The sequence below is a fragment of the Neomonachus schauinslandi genome, chromosome 2 (genome assembly GCF_002201575.2).
Source record: "Neomonachus schauinslandi chromosome 2, ASM220157v2, whole genome shotgun sequence".
NCBI classification, from domain to species: Eukaryota; Metazoa; Chordata; class Mammalia; order Carnivora; family Phocidae; genus Neomonachus; species Neomonachus schauinslandi.
The window spans coordinates 60763426-60772926 of record NC_058404.1 but is presented as its reverse complement, the minus strand read 5'-3'; positions in this window follow the sequence as shown (position 1 = coordinate 60772926).

The following is a 9501-nucleotide window of genomic DNA, read 5'->3' as shown; positions in this document are numbered from 1 at the left end:
TTACCCCACCACTCTAAAATAGTCAAATAAAGAGAAAGCTGAAAATGTGAGAGTTTGAAGGAGTCCTGGCAGAGGTTGGGAGTAGTATTTTAACTTTTCCCTTCTATCATTCATGGAGTTGTTCTTCTGTTGAGCCAAATAAGAGAAATCCTTAAGTTTAGTGGTGCCCACCAGATTGAGACTTGAACAACCTTCTTGGCAACTGGATATTTAGGGGTAACTGAAGCATATATGCCCATTTAGTGTGGCTTAGGAGGGAAATGTAATGATGATTCTTGGAAGAACTTGAAAAAAATATCTGGGAGTTTTGAGGGATATATAGACATAGAAAATGATCCCTATTCCTCACCTTGAGGATCTTGAAAGTAGAAGTCTATGTGGAACAATCTGGATGGGGTGTGATAAGGTTAATAATGTTGTAGTCTACACCATTACTTTCCCACATGTTAAGATGTGTTAGATTCCCAAAAGAGAAGAATGCAAACCATAAGACTCTTAACTATTAGAAAAAAACTGAGGCTTGATGATGAGCACTAGGAGCTATATGTAAGATGAATCACTAAATTCTACTTCTGAAACCAATTTTACACTATATGTTAACTAACTAGAATTTAAATAAAAACTTGAAAGAAAAAAGAAGATTCCCAAGGAACACATAGGCTCTCAAGGGACAAATGAGTCTGAGCCATTTCAAAACTTTAGTTCTAGGGTCAAGGATCCTCATAGTAATAAGTAGAGTGTAAATGTAGGGGCAAATCTTAGGTCATTGAGGCCATCACTCAAAATGTGTAGGGTACAAATGCTCCAGGTCTTAGATGTATTTCCTGCAAGGCCAGAAAAAAAGTTACAACTTGCTGAAATCACAGATGATGATTAGCATTTTTAGCAATAAAGTATTTTTAAATTAAGGTATGTACATTATTTAAAAATATAATGTTATTATGTACTTAATAGAATTAATAGTACAGTGTAAACATAACTTCTATATGCACCTGGAAACCAAAAACTATCAGTTTATGTATACATCCTGACTACTGTATTAATTTATTTTTTATTGCTTATTGCTAATGTAGAGAAACAGAGTATCTTGTACCTTGAAACTTTGCTATTTTATTAGTTCTAGTAGTTTTCTAGTGGATTTGGGAAAATTTTTCTATGTGCAGGATCTTGTCGACTGCAAATAGATATGGTTTAACTTCTCCTTTCCAATGTGGGTATATTTTATTTCTTTTCTAATAACTGTGGCTAGAATTTAAAATGCAATGTTGAATTGCAGTAAGGGAAAGCAGAAAACATTTACTTGTTTGAGATATTAGAGAGAAAACTTTCATTCTTTCACTGGAGTATGGTGTTACCTAGATTTTTCATCAATATCTTTTATTATGTTGAAGAAAGTTTTTTCTAGTCCTAGTTTTCTGAGAGCTTGTGTAATGAAAAGGTGTTGAGTTTTGTCAAATGGATTTTCTGTATCCATTAGAATGATCTTGTGTTTTTCCCTTTCTCTTCCTATTAATGTGATATATTACATTGATTAGATTTCTTACATTAAACCACCCTTGTAGTCCTGGAATAAATCCCACTTAGTCATAGAGAACAATCCCTTTAATATACTATTGGATTTGATAATATTTTGTTGAGGTCTTTTTTATATATATAAGGAATATTGGTCTGTAATTTTCTTGTGATATTTTTGGTATCAGGATAACGATGACCTCACAAAAAATGTTAAAAACTGTTATCTTGGGGCACCTGGGTGACTCAGTCATTTAAGCATCTGACTCTTGATTTCAGCTTAGGTCATGATCTTAGGGTCATGAGATGGAGCCCCATGTCTGGCTCTGTGCTCAGTGGGGTCTCTGCTTGAGATTCTCTCTCTCTCCCTCTCCCTTTGCCCCTCCCCCTGTTCCCACTCTCTCTCTCTCTCAAATAATAAATAAATAAATAAATAATTTTTAAGTGTTTTCCCTTCTTCAGTTTTTTTTTTTAAGTGTTTAAGAAGGATTGGTGTTAATTCTTCTTTAACTGTTTAGTATAACTCACCAATAAAACTACCTGCTCCAGGATATTTTCTTTTTGTAAACTTTTTGATTACTGATTCAATCTTTTTATTTGTTACAGGTCTGTTGAGATTTTCTATTTCATTTTGAGTCACTTTAGGTAACTTGAGTGTTTAAAGAAATTTTTCCACTTGGTGTACAATAGTTCATATTATTATTTTATAATATTTTTATGTTATAAAGTTGATAGTAATGTCTCTATTTTCATTTCTGATTTCAGTTATTTACATCTTCTCTATTTTATCATTGTTAAGCTAGCTAAAGTTAGTCAATTTTGTTGATCTTTCAACTAACCAATTACTGGGCTCATTGATTGTCTCTATTTTTCTATTGTCTATTTTGTTTATCTCCATTCCAATCTATTGTTTTCTTGCTTCTGCTAGCTTTGGTTTTAGTATGAGTTGTTTAGTTACTTCAGGTACAAAGTTAGGTTATTAATTTTTTTTAATGTAGTCATTTATAGTTGTAAGTTTTTCTCTAAACCCTACTTTCACTCCATCCCTAAGTCTAAAGATGTGTTTTTATTTATTTATATTTTATTTTTTTAAGATCTATTTATTTGAGAGAGAGAGAGAGGGAGAGAGAAGGGGTAGGGGCAGAGTGAGAAGGAGAGAAATCCTCAAGTAGACTCCCCACTGAGGGTGGAACCTATCTTGGGGCTCAATCCTAGGACCCTGAGATCATGACCTGAGCTGAAACCAAGAGATGGAGGCTTAACTGATTGAGCCACCGAGGCGACCCAAGATGTGTCTTTATTTTAATTCATCTGTAATCAGTCTAATTTTCTTCTTGATTTTTCTTTGACCCATTGATTTAAGAGGCTTTTTAAAATTTTTTTTATGTATTTGTGAATATTCCAGGTTTCATTCTGTTATTGGTTTCTAATTTCATCCCTTTGTGGTCTCAGATGATACCTTGTATATATTTTTTATGTATTGAGAGTTGTTTATGGTCTAACATATATTCTAATGTGGAGAATGTCCCATGTGAACTTAAAAGGGACCTGTATTCTTCTTCAGTTGGGTGGAGTGTTCCGTATGTGTCTGTTTAGCCTTAGTGTGTTGTTCAAATCCTCTATTTCCTTGTCTATCTTCTGTCTGGTCTGGTTGATCTCTCTCTCTCTCTCTTTTTTAAGAGTTTATTTATTTGACAGACAGAGAGATAGAGAGGGAGGGAGCACTTGCACAGGGGTGTGTGTGCAGGCAGAGGGAAAGGGAAAAGCAGGCTCACTGCTGAGCAGAGAGCCCAATGTGGGGCTCAATCCCAGGACTCTGGGATCATGACCTGAGCCAAAGGCAGGTGCTTAACTGACTGAGCCATCCAGGTGCCTCAGGTTGATCTATCTATTATTGAAAGTAGGGAATTGAAAACTTGAATTCCATTAATTTTTGTTTCATATATTTTGAAGCTTTTTTTTAGATCTGTCAATGTTTATAACATATTATTTTGCTAAATTAATATTAAGTAATATCTTCTCTCTCTTTTTTTTTAAAGATTTTATTTATTTATTCATGAGAGACAGAGAGAGAGAGAGAGAGAGGCAGAGGGAGAAGCAGGCTCCCAAGGAGCAGAGAGCCTGATGCGGGACTCGATCCCAGGACCCTGGGATCATGACCTGAGCCGAAGGCAGACGCTTAACCATCTGAGCCACCCAGGTGCCCAGTAATATCTTGTCTCTTATAAACCTTTTGGATTTTAACCTTATTTTGTCTGGTATTAGGATAGCCACCCCAATTCTCTTTTGGTTACTCTTTGCTTGTGGTTACTCTTTGCTTGGATTATCTTTTCTCTCTCTCTCAATTTTCTTTGTATCTTTTGTGTAAAATGAATCTTCTGTAGGCAACATATAGCTGTATCTTTTCCTATTATTATCATTCATTTTTCCAATCTGTCTCTTGATTAGAGAGTGTAATCCACCTATATTCAAAGAAACTGCTGACAAAGAGGAATTTATGCTATTTTTTTATTATACCTTATAGCTTTCTTGTTCCTCATTTCCTCCACTTCTGCCTACTTTTTTTTTTTAATAGTAAAACATTTTAATTGCCATCTATTTCCTATTGGATCTAATGTCAGGTTTGGCCAGCAAACCCTGAGGCAGTGATGAAAATATTACTCCAGACACCTAAGTAGGAGAAAGGAGAGGGCCTGGGGACCAGATGCTCTAGTGGCAAAAGGCCCCAAGCTAAACTTTGCCTCCACTTTTATTGTGAATGTTATCAATACAACAAGGGAATAAGAAGAACAAAAAGGAATGAAAAAGCCTTAATAATCAGGACAGTGACATAGGGAGCATGGTGTGATTAGAACAAGCTGTGTGTGCAGACAGGGAGTACATGGGGTACATGTCCATGATGCACGTGTAGGCAGGGAGTACATAGAGTGTGTGACCAAAGATAGATGTTTTTCCCAAGCATTTACTCCCCGGATGAGTGTATTGAGCTGCAATAAGGATCCAGTTGTTTTCAGCCCAGAAACTTTAAAGAAGGCTCAATTTTTGGACACTCCTTCTTTGCTTTTCAACTAGTCTCATCCAGGAAGGCATATGTTTATTAAATCTTATCTAGCCAGCCATTATGAATTCCCAGAGTATAATCTATAGATATTTTCTTAGTGGTTAACATGAGGATTACAATTACATCTTCATGTTAAAACAAACAAATTTGAATTTATATCAACTTAATTTCAATAGTACCTTTCTGTTACTGATGTCACAGATTATGATTAGACATTGGTTTCATAATAACAGATTTCTATTATTTTTAGTTTCTCTTACATGATGTAGAAAATAATAAGTGGAGTTACAGATTCAAAACTACAATAAAATTAATTATAACTGTTCATGTATTTACCTTTTTTTTTTTAAGATTTTATTTATTTATTTGAGAGAGAGAATGAGAGAGAGAGAGAGCATGAGATGGGGGAGGGAGAAGCAGACTCCCCGCTGAGCAGGGAGCCCGATGCGGGACTCGATCCCAGGACTCCAGGATCATGACCTGAGCCGAAGGCAGTCGCTTAACCAACTGAGCCACCCAGGCGCCCCCATGTATTTACCTTTAATGGAGATTTTTAATTCTTTGTATGGCTTAAATTTACTGTTTAGTTTTCTTTCATTTCAACCTGAAAGACTCCTCTTAGCATTTCTTTCAAGACAGATAAAGTTGCAGTGAACTCTTTTAGCTTTTATCTCCAACTGTCATAATATATTCCTCATTTTTGAAGGATAATTTTGCTGGATATAGAATCCTCATTTGATAGTTTTCTTTTTTTTTCCTTCTTCTTTTTTTTTTTTTTTTTTGGTCTGTGAAGAACTGTTAATTTATCAAACCTTTTGTCTTCCAGGGTTTCTGATGAGAAATTGATAAATTTATTGATGACCTTTTGTATATTATTTTTCTTCGTTTTTGTTCTATTTTCCAACTCAATAATTTTAAATTTCCTACCTTTAAATTTTCTGACTCCTTCTACTGCTTGTTAAATCTGTTTTTAAATCCCTCTAGTGCATTTTTAAATTTTAATTATTATACTTTTAAGCTCCAGAATTTCCTTCTGGTTCCTTTTTATAAGCTTTATCTATTTATTCTCATTTCCTTCATACATCTTTTCCTATTATGTCTTCCTTTATCTCTTTGAACATTTTTAAGATAGTTGTTTTAAATTCTTTGCCCATTAAGTCTGGTGTCTTCCTCACGTATGTTTTCTGTCAAATTACTTTGTTCTTTTGAATAACCCATGCTTTCCTGTTTCCTTATATGTCTTGTGTTGTTGTTAAAGAAAAAAAATTGCATTTGAATCTTATAATGTGGTAACTCTGAAACTCACATTATTTCCCTCCCATTAGATTTTCTGTTTATTTCAGTGTTGAAAAGTTTTTCTTCTGCTGGTAAGCAGACTGAAGTGAAAGCTTACAGTCTTCTCAGATCTTTTCTAAGACTGACTCTCTCTTTGGGAATGTGCAGTGTTTTTCAAAATATCCCTATATACCCTGTTGTTTTTTAATGTATAAACAAAACAAAACAAAAAAAAAAACAAAAAAATAAATGTGGCTCCTTCAAATCTCCTGGAGGCCTCTTCAGCTGGTAGGGAGATACAGTGATGGCCAGACTCTGTACCTGTATCTTGGCAATAAGAAGCAGCTATCAGCGGGGCGCCTGGGTGGCTCAGTTGGTTAAGCGACTGCCTTCGGCTCAGGTCATGATCCTGGAGTCCCGTGATCGAGTCCCGCATCAGGCTCCCTGCTTGGCAGGGAGTCTGCTTCTCCCTCTGACCCTCACCCCTCTCATGCTCTCTCTCTATCTCATTCTCTCTCTCAAATAAATAAATAAAATCTTTAATAAAAAAAAAAGAAGCAGCTATCAGCAATCAGAACTAATAAGCTCAATATTTGGAGGACAAAGCCCTTATTGCCCACACTGGCTCCAAAAAGCTGTTCCAGAAAGACTGGTTGTCATCTCCACAGCTGCCTTTTACAGGGATGACGGATATTGGCTGGATAGCCACAATCATACTGAAGGCTTAATTCCATGAATAGTCACTGTAACTTACCAGCCAAACTTTCCCCTGGTAACTGTAAGCATTCAAACAGAGCCTTGTGTTTCAGAATAGTCACTTCAGCCATTTTGTACCATATAATTATTTTCTAGGTGGAGGAACAGACTCCTGGCACTTCCTTCCCCACCATATATATATATTTTTTAAGTAAACTCTATGCTCAACATGGGGCTAAAATTTGCCACTCCAAGATCAAGTCGCTTGCTGTACTGATTGAGCCAGCCAGGTGCCCCTCCACCATATTTTTTTTCATGTCACTCTGGTGATCTTCTATTTTTGTTATAAGGTTACACAATAATATTTTAATCAGTAAGTGATCAACATAGAGTTGTTCCTGGTCTATATAATGTTAAAAATAATGTTACCTTTCCATTTATTCTCAATTTTTAAAAATTTGTATTACTATAATCTCAACATTTTCTGTATAATAGGAAATGCTGCAATATGTGCTTGTATTTAGAGCTACTACATACTAACTGAATGACATGGTCAACAAATTATAGGGAGGAAGAAAAACAAACTATGACTGCAAAAAAATATTTTCAGCACTTGATAGACACAGTCATTTGTTTCTTTGGGTTCATTTATTTAATAGCAATTTTTTTTTTACTTTATTTAGGATTTTATAAAGTGTTATTGGTCATTTGAGCATAAAAAGTGTTCTTAACAACTAAATTTTAAAATTTACTAGAATGTTTGCCTACGTGTCCCTTCATTTACATGTAATGTAACCAACTTGAGAGAATTTGATTTGCCTAGAATGACAGAACAAGTGAGTGACAAAACATATTAAAGATACATTGCTAGAACACTCTGAATTTCATAGATAAAATAAACTGAGACCCAAAAAGGACACACAGCTAGCATTAATACAGGTGCTGTTTCTACCAGTTTATCTTAAGAAGAATAAGGAGCATTGGAAAAATATAGTTATATTTATTTAGTTATTATACTTACATGACATCATTTTTTATATTGTTTTGTGTCATGAAACATGCTAAGATAAAAAGGAGTTGCCAAATATACATGTTTGCATATTTTTTCCTAAGGAAAGTTTATTTTCAATAGATACTAAATATTTATAAACATTAAGCTAAATGTAATTTTAAACTGTGGTAGTTTGCTGTAACACATTTTGCCTCCTGGGATTTTACAACATTAGGAGTTTGCATTTTTCTACAAGGATATTTTTGAAATCTCTAAAGGACTATATGTATTATGATCCATAGGTTGCCATGGAAATAACTTGCTATTGTTTTTGTTATTTTGAATACCTTATCTATAATATATTCACAAGATTTGCATAATTACAAACACATTTTATTTCCATGTTTTCAGTAATTTGGACATCATTTCCTCCTAAAATTAGTTCAAGTTTTTATCCTAGGTTATTTTTGTTATTAAATTACTAAAATTGGGTCTTTGGCTAACTGCTCTTTCTGATAGTGTGTGTGTGTGTGTTGTTTTTTTCTTCAATTAATTCTATATAAGAAAAAAATTATGTTCCAGGGGTTGGGGGAGGAAGGACAATAGATTCTATGGAATCTGAATGTAAGCAAATAGTAAAAGAAAGCATTTGTAGTTATATTTTGTTAATTTTTTACATTTATATTACTCCTATACATGAACTGAAACACCCTTAAAACTCTTTTCTAATATCAGAATCTCCCAAGTAAGAAAGTGCTTCAGAAAACATTGTTTTAGTAGAGCAACAGATACTCATTTCTAAGTAAGGGCATTAACACATTAATATCATGCCTGTTTTTTTTAATTCTTAAGGGCTCTTAATCCAGCTTTGTAACATGATTTTTGCTATAGGAAAATAGCTACTACCAGCAGGTACATTTGTATTTTGTATACATTAATATTCATGTATATTCAAATTATATAAAATTTATACCAGAAATGAGTAGCAAAAAAAGTGTAATAAGAATGATTTTAAGAAATCAGTGGCTAGGGCGCCTGGGTGGCTCAGTTGGTTAAGCGACTGCCTTCCACTCAGGTCATGATCCTGGAGACCTGGGATCGAGTCCCACATCGGGCTCCCTGCTCAGCAGGGAGTCTGCTTCTCCCCCTGACCCTCCCCACTCTCATGCTCTCTCTATCTCATTCTCTCTCTCAAATAAATAAATAAAATCTTTAAAATAAAAAAGAAATCAGTGGCTAATTGATCATTGTAATGAAATTCATGAGCCAACTAGTAAAATGTACTCAGTTTGTATAACTAAATACTCCAGTTAGATTACTTGAATTCTGCCGTGAGTCACCAAAATAGAGATTAAAGAGCTCTCACTCATTTTTCAGATCATAGTCCCTTCAGAGATCAGAGTTGATTTCAGGGTACCCTTAATTCAAGGATAAGCCATGTCCCTTGGAGGAAGAATCCTACATCGCTTTTACAAATATATACATGGGGATAATCTCCTTCCCCCAGTGCAACTGTGGAAATGTTCTAGGGTGACAATTTTTTTGGGAAAAAATACCCTCAAATAGAAAGGAACAATAGACACTAGATCTGAATTTGTCCAGCCTGAATTTGAGGGGCTATAATATTTACAACATTAATTTTTGGAAGTCTTTAGATATAAATTAACATGCTTTATTTTTTTAAGATTTTATTTATTTGTGGGAGAGAGAGAGAGAGCACAAGCAGGGGGAGCAGGAGGGGGAGAGGCAGGCTCCCTGCTGAGGAAGGAGCCTGATGTGGGACTCGATTCCCAGACCCTGGGATCATGACCTGAGCCAAAAGCAGACATTTAACCAACTGTGCCACCCAGGCATCCCAGCATGCTTTAGTTTAAAGTTTAGTTATCCCACCTAATATCCTTTCTTTCTTTCCGTTTCTTTTTCTTTCTTTCTTTCTTTCTTTCTTTCTTTCTTTCTTTCTTTCTTT